Source organism: Chiloscyllium plagiosum, unplaced genomic scaffold (assembly GCF_037043375.1).
Source record: "Chiloscyllium plagiosum isolate Xiang-an unplaced genomic scaffold, Cpla_swu_hap1 HiC_scaffold_1, whole genome shotgun sequence".
Classification (NCBI taxonomy): Eukaryota; Metazoa; Chordata; class Chondrichthyes; order Orectolobiformes; family Hemiscylliidae; genus Chiloscyllium; species Chiloscyllium plagiosum.
Window position 1 is genome coordinate 121,130,567 of NW_028270139.1, and position 18,047 is coordinate 121,148,613.

General features: G+C 40.1%; 1 protein-coding gene and 1 non-coding gene across 2 annotated transcripts in view; both read left to right on the forward strand.

Annotated features, from left to right (window-relative positions):
* Positions 1-18,047, forward strand: part of adamts12 (ADAM metallopeptidase with thrombospondin type 1 motif, 12) — a 569,649-nt gene that overhangs the window by 43,522 nt on the left and 508,080 nt on the right. The window lies entirely within an intron of this gene.
* LOC122555989 (U6 spliceosomal RNA) lies at positions 2,500-2,603 on the forward strand. Its single transcript, XR_006313413.2, has one exon. It is a non-coding gene; the product is annotated as a U6 spliceosomal RNA (small nuclear RNA).

Sequence of the window (18,047 nt, forward strand, 5' to 3'; positions counted from 1 at the left end):
ATTCAGAAATATCATAGTCTGAGGACCAGAGGTAAGAAACTTGAGGACTTACTTGACTGCAAACTTTGGGGCAGAGTCATTAATAATGTCAGTAAAGAATAAACAAATCCCCATGAAAGACATAGCTGAAAATGTGTTGCTGGAAAAGCGCAGCAGGTCAGGCAGCATTCAGGGACAGGAGAATCAACGTTTCGGGCATAAGCCCTTCTTCAGGAATTTGATTCTCCTGTTCCCTGGATGCTGCCTGACCTGCTGCGCTTTTCCAGCAACACATTTTCAGCTCTGATCTCCAGCATCTGCAGACCTCACTTTCTCCCCATGAAAGACATATACTGGTCATGCAGTTAATGGGATCTGAAAAGATAGATTGACCAAAATTATTTTTAACGAGTTATTAAATTAGAGATAAAATGTGTACTGAACAAACTGGCTTTAGTAGTGTGCCTAGTAATCTGGGAACAATTTAAGAGACTATTAAAAATGTTTATAGCGTGAGTTTTTTTTCTGAATGGACAAACTGACTTCATCAATATTTATCTTTTCGCATTAAAAGCTTTTTGAACTTATGAATGCACCTCAGTTACATTTATAAGCTCATTCAACATAAATTGTACATTCTGATTGGTTTGCCTGTGAAAAGACAAACTGTATTTTCAGCTTGCTGGTTACAGAAAAAAAACCAAATGTTTGTGATGGAATGTTCACTTGAAGTATTGGCAAATGTATGAAAAAGAGAAAAACACTAGGATCGGTTCACTACTGCCTTTAGCGTGTTGTCAGTGGAGATGTACTGGGCCTTAGATGCAAAATTCTATACTAAATCATTATGGGGGGGCGGGGAGGTAGTGTCATCAGTAACCCACAATCCCAGGCTAATATTCTGAGTGTGAGACTCAAAATGTTAATTCTGTTTTTCTGTCTCAAAAGCTGCTGCCAGACCAGCTGCAATTTTGCAGTACATTTTCTTTTCATCTAATATTCTGTGGATATGGGGTTGAATTCAATCATGGCAGATGGTGAAATAAAAAGAAACAATGAAATGCAAACCCAATCATATATCGATTGTCACACAAAAAAACTGTTTTACAAATGTCATTTAGGGAAGGACATCTGCCATCTTTATGCTGTTTGGCCGACATGTGACTTCAGATACATAATTCTTCGGTTGACTCTAACCTGTTCTATGGGCAGTTAGGGATGGGCATCAGATGCTGGTTGAGCCAATAATGTCCTATTCCCACAAACAAATAAAAAATAAGCAAAGCATTGCAGATGCTGAAAATCTGGAATATAATTTTAAAATGCTGGAAACACACAGCAAGTCCGGCAGTATCTGTGAGGACTTAAACAGAGTTAACATTTCAGTCAATAATATTTTATCAGCTTTAATAGAAGACCACAGATGTGAAACATTGAAACTTGTATGTGATCACATGAACTGGATCCTGCAAGTTTGTGCCTTGCTTCTGAATAGTTGTCACAATTAATTCATGTTTCAGAATAATATATGAATATTCTAAACAAATAAGAATGTCCTGAACCAGCAATACTCAACCAAGGCTTTTTATCATGGCTCATAATCTCATGACACTCTCCTGAAGAAGGGCCTGTGCCCGAAACGTCGAATCTCCTGTTCCCTGGATGCTGCCTGACCTGCTGTGCTGTCCCAGCAATAAAGTTTCAACTTTGATCTCCAGCATCTGCAGACCTCACTTTCTCCCTGAGAGACATGGTATGACAAAGAGGATAATCAAAACTTACTGTTTACCTTTAAATCAAAGGGTACAACAAGCTTTACTGTTTTCACTTGACGCATTTGAATGTTGCTATCATTTCGTAATCATGCTGTCATTTGGTTCAGCATTGCAATCTCTGAAACACTTAAAGTTGATTGTATGTTGACAAGCAGCTTAAATGCATAAAGTTACCATCCATTAGATCAAGGAACCCTTGGCACAGAATCTTTTGGAAGCAATGGGTTGGGGGAGGGGGTGATTGGGGAGAGGGGGTGGGTCTTGGCTACTGGCTGGACAGCATGTTAAAAAGCACTACCTTTATACTCCTCATCTTGTTCCACTTATAGACCAGGAACAGTCCTTTGGCCACAATCAAAGACACTGAAGTTCGGCCACCTTAGGTCAACTAGCCATTCCGATGCCAGCAACTCAATTGAGAAACATACCTCCTGCCCATTTCCAGGTTAATACCAGCAGTGAGGTTAATACCAGGTTAATTCCACTCAATGAGCAGGAACATCATCCATGGCCTTCCTGCTATGGAGTTAATCTGAGTAGAGACCGGAGATGGTGGTCCCCATCTAGCGTGCTTCTGCTGAAATAAATATAACCCTCATCACCAAACGTGCCACCGGGAGGGCACAGGATTCTTCCCTTAGTGTAATTTGATTTCAGTTGAGAGACAGTTGTTTGAAAAAAAGCGCAAATAAACTCTGAATAATCTACAAAGAATTTTTAAACTCTATTAATACTTCCAGGTAAGATTGTCGAAAACACATGTTTACTGAAAATGAAATGATACAGAGAAGATTGACATGGTCCTTGTGCAAGGATGACAGACACACTTGTGAGGCATTCCATATAAAATAAAAGGGCATCATGATGTTCATATTAATTATATATTATTGTGGTAACACGGATAGGATAATACAAAGTAAATGTCTCCAGTTTAGTCTTCATGGTTCTTCCTCATTTGTAGACTTCACATTTTAAAATTCTAATTGCTTCAGAAGTTTAAGATAAATAATGTTGTATAAGTGCTAATTCTTAGACATTCCAAACACAAAGTAAAAATAGACTATTTTTGTATACTTAATGCTACAGTAGGGTACAATTTGACAGCTTTGTGTTATTTCACCTAGTCATTTGTCATTATTTTGAATTTGTGAATTCAGACAGTGAGCAGTGAAATGAGGCAGACTTCATTGCCAAGCCTGAGATAGTCTCCACTGAAATTCATGCACTTTTACTGAAAGTGTGCTTCACTCATTTTTTATGTGCTAAGGCCAATTTTTCTGCCATTGTTGCTATTGTCCAAGTCTAACCTGGGAGCTCCTTGATTTCTGGTCTGTGTAAAACTGACTTCAGTTCAAGAATAAATTATTGTTGGCAGTTTGGTGCCACCTAGGCAATTTTACCATTCAATGTCATGTGTTGTGGTGCCCAACTACTGAGCTTGTGGTTTGCATAGAGCGCTGCCAGCAATTCTTATTCTGAATTTAAGAACCCATCTAAATCACATTGGTTGAGGATAAGCCTCTGTAGAGGTTTAATGCGAAGAGGCACTTGTCTTACACAGATTTGTTATATAATAGCAATTGCTAAAAGTTACATTGACCAGTTAGACACAAACCAACATCTATCAGATGACATGTCTGTCTTCATTGGGATCTCATACTAAACTCCTTGTGTGAAGCAGAAACATTGTCGTTCGTCAGGTTGTGTGGAGCTTACTGCATCAACATTTACATCAGGTGGTGAGAGAACAAACATAGAGGAAAAGAAAACATACTCGATCTCATCCTTACCCATCTGCCAGCTGCAGATGCATTGTTCATTGCAGTTTTGGTAAGCATGACCATTGCACAGTCCTTATGGAGGTGAAGTCCTGTCTTCACATTGAGAATACCTTCCACTGTGCTAAATGGCAGCCATGGTGTGGAAGAGCCAGTGTTGGACTGGGGTGGACAAAGTTAAAAATCACATAACGCCAGGTTATAGTTCAACAGGTTTATTTGGAAGCACTAGCTTTCAGAGGTGCTGTGGGGGCCATCAACAGGAGCAGAATTGTACTCCAGCACAATCTGCAAACCCATAGCCTGGCATACCTCCCATTTAACCATCATTATCAAGCCAGGAGTTCAACCCTGGTTCAATGGAGATTGCAGGACGGTATGCCAGGAGCAGCATCAGGCATAGCTGAAAATGACGTGTAAACCTGGTGAAGCCACCAAATAGAACCACCAGCTTGCCAACTAGTATAAGCCAGTGGATAGACAGAGCGAAGTGATCCCACAGCCAGCAGATTAGATCTAAGCTCTGCAGTCCTGCCATATCCCGTCATGAATGGTGATGGACAATTAAACAAACTCAGTGCAGGAGGATGCTCCACAAATATGCCCACCCTCATTTACAGAAAAACCCAACATAATGTACAAAATATAAGTCTGAAATATTCGCAGCAAAATTCAGCCAGAAGTGTGGAGTGGATGATCTATCTCAGCCTTCTCCAGTGGTCCCCAGCATCTCAAATACCAGTCTTCAACCAATTCTATCTCATTTGATCTCAAAATATTGCTCAATGCCCTGGATAGCAGATAAACCATGACAATATGTCAGCAGAAGTACTGAAGACTTCAGATCCTGAACTTGCTGCACTCCGAGCCAAGCTCTTCCAGTAAACTTACAACCTGGCATCTGTTGACAATGTGCAAAATTGTCCAGATATGTGTGTGCAACTAAACTTGAACAAATTCAACCCAGCCAATTACTACTCCATTAGTCTCCTCTCAAACATTAGTAAAGTGATGGAAAGTGTCATTAACAGTGCTATCAAATAGCACCTGTTCAGCAATAACCTGCTCAGTGACGCCCAGTTTGTGTTCTGCCAGGGCCACTCAGCTCCTGACCTCATTACAACCTTGGTTCAAACATGGACAAAACAGTTGAATTTCAGAGATGAGGTGAGAGTGATAGCCCTTGACATCAGGCTACATTCAACCGAGTATGACATCAAGGAAATCTAGAAAAACTGGAATCAATAGGTATCGGTGCAAACTTTTTGCTAGTTGGAGTCATACCTGGGACATAGGAAGATGATTGTGGTCGTTGGGGGTCAGTCATTTCAGCTCAAGGACACCTCTGCACGAGTTTCTCTGGGTAGTGTCCTAGACCTAACCATCTTCAACTGCCTTATCAATAATCCTCCCTCCATAATAAGTTCAGAAATGAGAATGTGCTATCATCAACAAACAATGTTCAGCAGCATTAGCGACTCCTCAGATACTGAAGCAGTCTATGTTCAAATTCAACAAGATCTGGACAATATCCAGACTGGGCTGACAAGTGCTAAGAAACATTTATGCCACACAAATTCCAGACAATGGCCATCTTCAAGGTCTTAGCACCGTCCCTTGCAACTTAGTGGTATTGAAATAATATTCACCTCCTCTATTTTTCCTGCCGAAGTGCATAACCTCACATTTTCCCACTTTATATCACATTTTTTTGCCCACTCGTTTAACCAGTTTACATTCCTTTGCAGACTTTTTGTTTCATCCTCACCAGTTGCCCTCCCTTCCAGTTTTAAGTCATGCACAAACGTGCCTGAAATACATTCAGTTTCCCCATTCAAGTCATTAATATATATTGCAAATAATTGTGACCCAAGTACTGTTTTCTGTGACAACCATTAGTTACAGTTTGCCATCCTGAAAGTGCCCCCTGTATCCCAACTAACCTATTAGTAAGCCTTTCCTCAATCTACGCTAATATACTGCCTCCATCATCATAGGCTCTTATTAAGTAGCCGAATGTGCGGTACCTTATCAGGTACCTCTGAAAATCCAAACATATTACATTCACTGTTACCCTTTATCTCTCCTACTCTTTTCCTCCTCAAAGAATTCTAGTAAAACTTTCAGGCTTGATTACTCCTTTATAAAGCCAAAGGATCTAAGAATTCCTGAAAGCTGGTACATTGGTAGTAATTTATCTATGTATCTACTTCCTTTCATATCCAAGGATGCATCCTATCAATTCCGGGGCATTTAACGGTCTTTAGGCCCATTAGTTTACCTAACCCATTTTCTCCAGTGAAAGTTAGGTATTTATTTCCTCTCCATTTTTCCCCTTAAATTAGTAATTATTCTATCTTCTACTGTGAAAGCAGATGCAAAGTGTTTATTAAATCCTCCTCTATTTCCTGGTCCTTTTATTATTCCCCCAGCCTCATTCTCTAAAGGACTGATGTTCAGTTTGGCTTCTCGCTTCCTTTTTGTATATTTAAAAACCTTCTTGCTGTCCACCTTAAAATTACTTACATGTTTACCCCCAAAGCGTATTTTCTTCCTGTTCATTATTTGATTTGGTTGTCTTTTGTTATCTGTTTTAAACTTTCCCAATCCACTAATTTACCACTAATCTTTACCGCGTTGTATGTTTTATTTTCAATCTGATATTATCCTTAATCTCTCACCATAGTTGGCTTATCCCCTTCTGACAATCCTTCTTCACAGAGATATATCTTTGCTTTGAGTCATGAACTATTTTGTTAAATGACTGTCATTTTATCCTCATCTGTCTTTGCTGCTAAACGTCTTTCCCAGCCCACTCCAGACAGCTCTGCCCTCAATTTTTTGTAATTACCCTTTTTTAAACTGAGCACCATTTTGTAATTACCCTTATTTAAACTGAGTCCAGCCCATTTTCCTTCATCTCAAACTGAATGCTAAATTCCACCATGCTATGGCCACTGTTCCCAAGGGGATCTTTTACTCTGACTTTATTAACCCTGCCGCATTACACATCACAAGATCTAGATAACCTGATCCCTGGTTGGATCCCACACCTCTCCACTCACCTCTGCCAAAGGCCCCAAAGGAGCCTTCCACATGCATCAGAGTTTTACCTGCACTTCTACACATGTCATTTACTGTATCTGTTGCTCCCAATGCGGTCTTCTCTACATTGGGAGACAGGGCGCCTACTTGCAGAGTGCTTCAGAGAACATCTCTGGGACACCCGCACCAACCAACCCCAATGCCCTGTGGCTGAACACTTCAACTTCCCCTCCCACTGTGCCAAGGACCTGCAGGTCCTGGGCCTCCTCCATCGCCACTCCCTAACCACCTGACACCTGGAGGAAGAACGCCTCATTTTCCGCTTCGGGACCCTGCACACATGGGATCAATGTGGATTTCACCAGTTTCCTCATTTCCCCACCACCCACCTTATCTCAGTTTCGACCTTCCAATTTGGCACCGCCCTTATGACCTGTCCTGCCTGTCCATCTTCCTTCCCACCTATCCCCTCTACCCTCCTTTCCGACCTATCACCATTACCCCCACCTTCATTCCTGAAGAAGGGATTATGCCCGAAACGTCGATTCTCCTGCTCCTTGGATGCTGCCTGACCTGCTGCGCTTTTCCAGCAACACATTTTCAGCTCTGATCTCCAGTATCTGCAGTCCTCACTTTCTCCCCACCTTCATCTACCTATCGCGTTCTCAGCTAACTTTCCCCCAGCCCCACCCCCTCCCATTTATCTCAACCCCTTGGCTCACAAGCTTCATTCCTGTTGAAGGACGCTTGCCCGAAATGTCGATTCTCCTGCTCCTTGGATTCTGCCTGATCTGCTGTGCTTTTCCAGCACCACACTCTTGACTCTGGATTCACCATATGGCTTCCTCTGCAAATTTGACTGTCTGAATTTATATGAATGTGGATGGATTCATCTGGATCATTAGGACCTCTTGCAGGGCAGGAATAACTTGTACACGAAGGGCAAGCTTCACCCTAAACTGGAGGAAGGGGAATATCCTTGCAGGGAAGTTAGCTACTGCCACTTGGGAGGGTATAAAACCAATGTGACATGGGGTAGGAACTAGAATATCACACTAGAGTCAACTTGTGGACTGATTGAGATGTTCAATGTTAAGACAAGTAAGTCTAATAGAATGAACTGGAGGGGCCAGATCTATAGGCCACCTACCAGTGTGACATTAATATAATTCTTTTAGAGTTTAGATTTTAATCAAGTGTTATATAGTGTTTTATTATTGTGAAGTGTTTAAAAATTGACAAGGTCAGTCTTTCCAGAGTTATTATTTTAAACGGGTACATGCCTCCTGACATGTTAATGGAAGTTTGCTTGGACTATGGGGGTTTATAGCTGAAAATGTGTTGCTGGAAAAGCGCAGCAGGTCAGGCAGCATCCAAGGAGCAGGAGAATCGACGTTTCGGGCATGAGCCCTCCTTCATGATAAGATTATCGCATTCTCAGCTAACTTTCCCCCAGCCCCACCCCCTCCCATTTATCTCAACACCCCCTTGGCTCACAAGCTTCATTCCTGTTGAAGGACGTTTGCCCGAAACGTCGATTCTCCTGCTCCTTGGATGCTGCCTGACCTGCTGCGCTTTTCCAGCAACACATTTTCAGCTCTGATCTCCAGCATCTGCAGTCCTCACTTTCTCCTATGGGCGTTTATAACATGACAGAGAAAACTAACTAAAATTAAGTCATTAGCTTAGCAGATGCCAGATCAGCAAGTTGTTCTTAAATTTGCTTCAAAAACATTTTGGCTTTTCAAAAATGCCTGACTGAAATCGCATGCAAGTATAGTCTCTCAGAAAATAAATTAGCTCACAGCAGTTAAGGAATAAACTACCTTGGTTAAAGGCTGTAATTTGTGAAACTTCCAGCCCAGGAGTGTTTGATTAAATATCTGGAATGTATGATGATCCCGGCTGATGTTATTACTGGACACGTTACATCCCAGAGTGAAATTTTGCTTGATTGATCATCTGATTTTTTAAAACTTGTTTTTCATTGAAAATGCTGCAAAGATTCAGATTCAACACTATATCATAAACCTGTTACACAAAAGAAACTTAGTTTTTTTGTGATTCTGTGAAGATAAAATAGAATAAACTAAACCATTTACATGTAAACCAAATTTAAAGATTGCAAATCATGGTAAAATTCAATCCCATTAATCCCAAAGTACTCCTTTACATTCCTCACACCAGAGAGAGAGATACATGGACTATCATCTCTATTGGGCTTGACCTAACTGTGGCATCCATTTCCAGTCTTGATGATCTCATTGTCTCTTTCTCGAGCCTTTACACAACTGACTGTAAGCGAAGAGAGAGAGCAGTGAGACTATGGCTGATCCGATCATCCTCAACTTCACCTTTCTGCCTTATGCCCATAACCCCTGATTCCCTTACTGATTAAAAAGCTGTCTACCTCAGCCTGGAGTAGACTTAATGATAAGATTAGAAGATATAGAAGCAGAATTAGGCCATTCAACTTATTAAGCCTGCTCAACTTACACTTTCTCAGCTTCAAAAATCCCATTTAGTATCTTAACCAAGCCCTTTTGTTCTGACCTTTAAATTCCTTACACTAAAGTAATATATTTAACAGTTGTATGCACTCTCACTTCTTTCAGAATTTTACATTTCTAGCTCCAACCAAGACTTCTAAATGAAAAACCTTTCCAGTTCAAGGCTGATGCCTCTCAGCTAAATATTTTTCAAATATCTTCGAACTGAAACACAATATACTTCACTGTTACTTTTCTCACTCATAAAATCTCTCCCAATGCAAACAAATTCTCATTAGCCTCCAAGAAAAACCTATCTCATACTGAGTTGTAAAAGAAATCACCATGGCTACAGAAATACTTACAAGTTAATATTTACACCCCATCATATGTGCAGACCAACCCCATAGTTCAAATTAGAAACTCAAAGATTTTTGACATTAAAGTAGATACAAATAACACTCCTTAAATCAAATTGGTTATCCAAAATTGAGCAAGTCTAAAGTCTCAGTTTTGAGCGGTCAGAGAAAAAGATCTCAGCTCATGTGCTGTGTGTGACAAGAAGCAGTTAAATCCAACCAACAAATTTGCTCGGGAAGGAAATTAACTGTAAATTGATGGTGTTGAAGTGTAAGTATGTTGATTTTTTTAAGATTATGTTATGTTTAGATAGCTGATTTTTAAAAAAATAAAATGTTCTACTGTTAAAACCAACTCTGCAGCCTCTGTGCTTATGTTTACAGAATAGCAGATTTGTTACGTTGAATAAGGAGGCCATTCAGCCCATCATGCTTGCATTGGTTCTATTACCTAGTGCCAATCTCCTGTTTATTCCCCATATCTCTGCAAATTATTCCTTTCCAAATAATCATCCAATGCTTTCTTGAATACCTCAACAAGTCTCCATCACATTTCTAAGTTTGTCCACTCCTGTCCAACACCAGCACCTCCACATCATCACATTTCCAGGCAGCACATTCCATACCTTAACTACTCGCTGTGTGAAAAAGTTTTTCTGACATCTCCCTTGCTTCAATTGCACATCACTTTACAGCTGTGTCCTCGTATTCTTTGTTTCTTGTATAAATAGTAACAGCTTCTCCCTACCTACTGTGTTCATCCACTCACGATTTTGAAAACTTCTATCAACTATCCTCTCTGTCTTCTCTCCAAGGAGGAGAGTACCAACTTCTTCAATCTAACCTCTGAGGATTCTCATTCCTGGAACCATTCTTGTAAGCCATTTTGAAGTCTACCCAATGCATTCACGTAATTCCTGTAATGTGGTGATGTTTATCAAGTGTCTTGTACAAATTCAACATCACCTACTTGCTCATGTACTAGAACTTTGGTTTGGTGGAAGATCACCATGTTAAATGAAAGAAAATAATCTGTTAAACCAGTTTCCATTTTAGGATTTCACTTGTACAGTAGTAATATCAGCTGAGATCAGAACATCAGTGACTGTTTTTTAAAACTTCCGTGCTTAGGAAATGCTGTTGAAATTCAAGTGAAAAAGGATCAAAGTAAGCCTAAAGCAATCAATTTTCATGCACTGCTCATCTTGGTTTGATATTTTTCTGTTGGCTTTCGAATACATATAAGTGCAATAACCGCAATGTTCAAACATGACCCAGGTAAATTTTGATTGCAGCTTAAGTCAATCTGCTTATTCAAAATTAATATGGTTTTCACATTTACTTCAGTAAATTTATATATTTGTAGCACTTTCAGTTGAGTCCATTTTGGCTAAATTTAAAGCATTTAATGTAACTTCTAATTAAAAGCAAAGCTGAGAATACAACTTTATTCTGAGAATATAACTTAAGTTTACTTTTGACTATTTTCCACATTGAAATGTTTGTTTTTTTCAGTTGCAGTATAGGTATTTGTCCTAACTTCAGCATCTCAGACTAACACCAGAGATGAGCCCAATCTTTCAATGAGAATGTGCCTTTACCTGTTTATAATTTAAGTAATTTGTATTAAGCCTCAGGATTCAACAGAAGAGCTTTGTAAATATATCTCCATCAAATTTACAAAGCAGTAGCATAATTGTTTTTGTAGACTGTGGATTTGGCAAAGAAAAGTTTCAGTAAATAGTAAATGGATAGGTGAACATTAGCACTAGATTTTACTGTGGTTTAAGCTTCAATTGACCTTGATCGAAATATTATTTGCATCTGCTAATCCCTACAAATTACATGGCCTACAAAATGTAGGCAAACTAAAGTGTAGCACATATCCTGGGTCTTGAGCTTGACAGTTGATAAGCAATGGTTCATCTTTAAAAAACATGTGAATGAATCACAACAATTATTCATTTATGTTTGGAGCAGATGTGGCTTACAAAACAAGTTAGGAAGAGGTTTAGATCCAAAGAAGAGACAATTTGTCAGAAAAAGCAACGAATGTGAGGATTGACAGCATTTTAGAAGTTGGCAATAGAGGACAAAAAGTTTGATCAAAGGAGGGGAAAATAGAATAAGAGAGTGAAATATCCAATGAGTGGCAAAGGCAGAAATGCTCATAATAGTTAAGAAATATTTAGATGTACATTTGCGGTGTCAAGGTTATGGGCCAAATTCTGGAAAATGGAAATAGTAAAGTAAGGGTGTTGTTTCTTGACTGACTCAGACTTGATGGACTGATGGGCCAAAGGTCTTTTTAAATGCTGTAGATTTCTATGACTCTATAGAAACAGACCATAAATGCTTCTATAAATATGTGAAGGGAAAAAGATTAATGGCGACAAATAGAGGTTTCTTACAGTCAAAAACTGAGGAAGTTAGAATGGGGAACAAAGGAATGGGGAACAAAGGAATGGCAGAAAAGCTTGCACAAATATCCTGTCAGAAGTGTTAGGGAACCAGTGGCCTGATGAGAGGGAAGAATTGAAAGAAACGTATTTGAAAGTATCTGTCAGAAAATAGCACTGGAGACACTAATGGGGTCTAAGAGTGACACATTGCCAGAGCCTGATGATCTACATAAGAGTACTAAAGGCAGTGGCCCAAAAAACACTTGATATGTTGTTTGTCTTCCAAAACTTGAGAGACTCTGGAGCTGTTTTGATGGATTGGAGGGTGGTTGATGCAACCTCACTATTTAAAAGGGAGAGAGAGAAAAACAAAGAATACAGACCAGTTAGCTTAACATTGATAGTCCATTATAAAAGGTTATTAGAGAAAATTTAGAAAGCATTAATGGGACTGAACAAACCTGCAATGGTTTGTGAAAGGCAAATCATGCTTGATTATAGAATCCCCACTGTGTGGAAACAGGCCTTTCAGCCCAACAAGTCCACTTGTCTGATGAGCATTCCACCTAGATTCGCCCCCCCCATACCCTATCCCTGTAATCCTGCATTTCCCATAGCTAATCTACACATCCCTCGATACTACAGGCAATTTACCATGGGCAATCCACCAAATCTGCACATCTTTGGACTGTGAAAGGAAACCCTTGCAGACATGGGGAGAACATGCAAACTCCACGCAGACAGTCACCCAAGGCTGGAATTGAACACAGGTCCCTGGTGCTGTGAGGCAGCAGGGCTAACCACTGAACTACCCTGTGGGGTAGAACTTTTTGCAGATGTAACCAGTGGAGTAAGTAAGGGAGAACCAGTAGATATGATGCATTTAGGTGTGCAGAAGCCATTTGATAAGGTCCCTCAGAAGTTAGGGGAAAAATTAAAACTCACAAGACAGTGGCAATATATTGGCATAGATTGGGAATTGGTTGACAGACAGGAACAGAAAGGGGGAAGAAATGGATCTCTTTCAGAATGGTGGGCAGTGACTAGTTTGGTATAGCAAAGATCAGAGCTATCCATTATATAAGACCTGGCTGAGGTAACCAAATGCATAATTTCCAGGTTTGCTGTTGACTCAAAACTGGATGGGATTGAGGGTTGGGAGGAGGATCAAAGGAGCCATCATGGTGATTTAGAGAATTTGAGTGAGTGGCTGAATACATTGTAGATGCAGTTAATGTGGGTAAACGTGAGAATCAGAAAGGAGGATTGTTATTTAAATGGTGATATATTGGTCTGCCATTCAGTCAGCCAGTCTTTGCTGATATTCTTCCTCACTTTTCCACTTACTTCCCACACCCCTTGATTTTGTGAGAAACCAGAAATCTGCTTAACTTAGCCTTAATTATATTTAATGATGGAACATTCACAACCTTCTGGGGTATATAATTCCAAAGATTTACAACACTTTGAGCAAAGAAAAGTCTCCTCATCTCAGTCCTAAATCTGTCCCTTTTTCTGGGGTTGTGTTCCTGTATTTAGCCAGATGATTCAACCTCTCAGTGTCTACATTTCAAACCCATTTGGAATCTGGTGTGCTTGATTTACATCATCTCTCTTATTCATCTCAACTCCAGAAAATACCAATCCCAAGTAGAATCCCACAAGAGGCAATGGTTTCAATCCATCATTTAACTTTCTTCAATACATCAGACAGTGAAATTAGTTCTTCCTTTAAGATTTTCTTGAGTGGATGTCAGCCTTGTATATCAACACCTCATTATTGAAAAGTAGAATACAGCAGATGGTGGGAATCTGAATGAGAATCAGAAGATGTAGGAAATACTCAGCAGGTTATGACCAACATCTGCTGAGAGAAACAGCTTCAGCGTTTGTGACTGATCTGAAATTCCAAGCTTCCTCTCCCAGGTGCTGCTGAATGTTTCTAGCATTTTCTGATTTTCTTTCTCATTATGAAACCCTTTTGACACCCAGTATTATTCCAGTGATCTTGCATTGCTCAGCTTCTAGGGGCCTTTGTGAGGTGCAGCGCCTACAATTGATTGCTGTTCTCCTCATGTAGTCTGTCTAGAGCTCTTGTAGAGTTGTACCATAACTTCCACTGCTTTGTATTTCCTGATTATAGCACAGACTCTTGGCTGGCCTTGTACTACCAGTGTATTTAATGGAAACTTTTATGTTATAGCTACAGTGTAAATTAGTTTCTTTTTGCTGAGATTTACGAATTGACAACAGTTTAAAGATCTGGAAGAACCAAGATATACAGAAAATAAACAATCTGGCTCCAATCCGTATGTTCCACAGGAACAATCCATTTGAACCTTCTGACCTTTTCTGACATTTTGCTCCCTCTGAAGCAGCTATAATGCTTTAATTCTAATATCCTGCCTAGTCTCCAGATCCCTTAAGACCTTTCAAATAACAAATTAATTTGGTTGCTGTGACCTGTTGTGACAATTTAAAAGCCCTCAAAGTGGAGAGAGATCTCCTGGACTGACTTGAAAATTGTTCAGCTTTAGTTGTAAGATTATGGCCCCAGGTTCCGGGATTTCCTTCATCATAAAGATTTTTTCAGCTGCCTACCCTGTCAAATCAGTCATTTAAAACAAATCGCAGACAGATATACGTTTAGCCATCTCATATATATGGAATGCAACTAAAATTTATTGCCAGAGTGAATCCTTAATTCTAAACCTTGCATTACATTTACTATTCAGATCATTAGATTTTAACACCACAAGAACCAGGAACAGGAGATCATTCAACATGGTGACGGCTGATCCAACAATCCTCATTTCCCCTTCTCGTGTTTTCTTTGATTCTCCTAAAGATCAAAACTCTACTTTAGCCTTAATTTTACGAGGACTCGGCCCTCACAGCTTTATGTGGCAAAAAGTTCCAAAACACTCAACTCTGAGAGAAGAAATTCCTCCTCACCTCAGTCTTAAATTAGCACCCTTTTATTCTGAGACAATGGCCTCTGGTCCTCGATTCTCCAATGAGGGGAAACATCCTTTCAGCAGTTATCCTGTCAAGCCCCTTAAGAAGCCTATGTTTCAATGAGATCACCTCTCATTCTTCCAAACTGCAATGAGTAGAGTCCCAACCTGTTGATCATAACACAGTTTCTGTGTAGCAGGGGTCATCCTTGTGATCCTTCTTGGAAATACCTCCAATTAAATAATAACTTTCCACAAAGTGCCTTTGTGCTGCGGCTTTCTGCAGTTATTCTCCCTTCAAGTAATGTCCTTTTGTTCCAAAATGAACTACTTCACAGTTTTCCATATTACACTCCATTTGCCAACTCCTTGCCCACTGAGTCTATCAATATTTCTCTGTAAACAGTATCCCTTTTGCAACTTGTCTTTCCACCAATTTTTGAGTTGTTTTCAAATTTGGCTACAGTACATTCTCTTCATTCCTCTGAATCATTAATATTTATTGTAAACAATTGTGGTCGCAGCTAATCCCTGTGGAACTCTAATGGTCACAGGTTGCCAACGTGAAAAAAAGCCCCTCACTCCATTTCACTATTTCCTGTTTATTAGCCAATTCTCTATCCATGCCAATATACTACCTCCAACAGCATGGGCTCTTATCGAATGACTTAACCCTTTGTGCGGTACTTTGTTGAATGCCTTTGGGATACAACAATGACATCATATTCACACACTGCTACACATTCTAATATGATGGAAATTTAACATCATGAATCCAAGTTTTGATTTCCATATTTAAGGACATTCTATTATGATTTAATATCTAAAATGTTACATATATTGTTTAGTCAAAAGTATATAATGAATGAAAGATAACAAGAGGACATATTAGCCCATGTCCTCTCATCAAGGAGGTGGATCCCCAGAGATGGTAAACTGTTGGGAGAGTGTATCAGAATCTTCCAGTAATCCTGATGGATGGGCATATTTGGAAATTAATCAGGAAGTTTAAACTGGAAATAAGCTGATTCACCTACAGCTCAGGAGCCTATGCAGTCTTGGGCTTGACACAAAAGATACCTACACTACATCTTCCCCTGACCATCCGAATCTACCTTTATCTACATCTCTGACCTGAACCAAACCGCAAACAACTGAGTAAGTGTACCCAACATGACAATCCATTCAGACTCTGGATCCCAAAATGTTTCAAAACATCAAGTCAGACATGGACATTTCTGCTGATTATCATGCACTGTCCTCTCCTCTTTAACTGATGAATCAATGCTCCACAATCTTGAGCAACAGCTGAGGATTGCAAGGATACAGAATGTAAAGAAGGAACTTCAATGTCCACCACCAGCAGTGGCTTAGCTCAGCACCATTACTAACTGAGCAGATTGAAACCTAAAGGACATAACTGTAAGGCTTGGTCTGTTGAAGGTGTTAAAAGGAACCACTAAGTGAGAAAACATTCTTGACCTCACCTTCACCAAGATGTCTGCTGCAAAATGCAACTATGTATGACAGTATTGGTAGAATGGCCACTGCACAATTCTTATTTAGATAAAATCCTGTGTTCATTTTGAGGATGTTATATTAGAACATAGAACATGGAATGTTATAGCACAGTACAGGCACTTCAGCCCTTGAAGTTGCGCCAACCTGTGAAATTTGTCTGATGCCCATCTAACTTACACCATTCCATTATTATCCATATGTATGTCCAATGCCCATTTAAATGCCCTTAACATCGGCAGGTCTACAACTGTTCCACCCCCCTACTACTCTCTGAGTAAAGAAACTACTCCTGATATCTGTCCTAAATCTATCACTCCTCAATTTAAAGCTCATGTTAACCTCATGTTAACCTTCCCCATCCAAGGAAAAAGGCTCTCACTGTCCACCCTACTAACCTTCCGATTATATTATACATCTCGATTAAGTCGCCTCTCAACCTTCTTCACTCCAACGAAAACAGCCTCAGCTCCCTCAGCCTTTCCTTCGAAGTCCTTCCTTCCATACCAGGCAACATCCTAGTAAATCACCTCTGAACCCTTTCCAAAGCTTCCATATCCTTTTTGTAATGCGGTAACCAGAACTGCACGCAATGCTCCAGGTGCAGCCACACCAGAGTCTTGCACAGCTGAAGCATGACCTCATGGCTCCGAAACTCAATCCCCCTACCAATAAACACCAACACACAGTATGCCTTCTTAACAACCCTATCAACCTGGGTGGCAACTTTCAGGAATTTATGTACCTGGACACTGAGTCTCTCTGTTCATCTACACTGCCAAGAATCTTACCATTAGTCCTGTAACTTTTTCCAAAGTGAATTACCTCACACTTTTCTGTATTAAACTCCATTTGCCACTTCTCAGCCCAACTCTGCATCTTACCTATGTCCCTCTGTAACCCACAGCATTCTTCGGCACTATCCACAACTCTGCCTACCTTAGTGTCATCTGCAAATTTACTAACCCATCCCTCTATGCCCACATCCAAATCATTTATAAAAATGACAAACAGCAGTGGCCCCAAAACAGTTCCTTGCGGCACACCGTTATTAACTGAGCTCCAGGATGAACATTTCCCATCAACCACCACCCTCTGTCTTCTTTCAGCTAGCCAACTTCTGATCCAAACCGCTTCATCACCTTCAATCCTGAAACTCTGTATTTTGTGCAATAGCCTACTGTGTGGAACCTTATCAAACACCTTACTGAAGTCCACATACACCACATCAACTGCTTTACCTTCATCCACCTGTTTGGTGACCTTCTCGAAGAACTCAATAAGGTTAGTGAGGTACAACCTATCCTTCACAAAATCGTGTTGACTAACCCTAATCAAATTATTCATTTCCAGATGATTATAAATCCTATCTCTTAGAAACTTTTCAAACATCTTACCCACAACCGAGGTAAGGTTCACTGGCCTATAATTGCCAGGGTTATCCCGACTCCCCTTCTTAAACAAGGGAACAACATTTGCTATCCTCCAGTCTTCTGACATTACTCCTGTTGACACTGATGACATAAAGATCGAAGCTAAAGGCTCTGCAGTCTCCTCCCTTGCTTCCCAGACAATCTGAGGATAAATCCCATCCGGTCCAGGAGTCTTACCTATTTTCAGATCTTCCAAAATTGCTGAAACCTCCTCTTTGTCCACCTCAATCCCATCCAATCCTGTAGCCTTTATTGCCATATTCTCAATAACATTGCCCTTTCCCAATGTGAATACTGATGAAAAGTATTCAT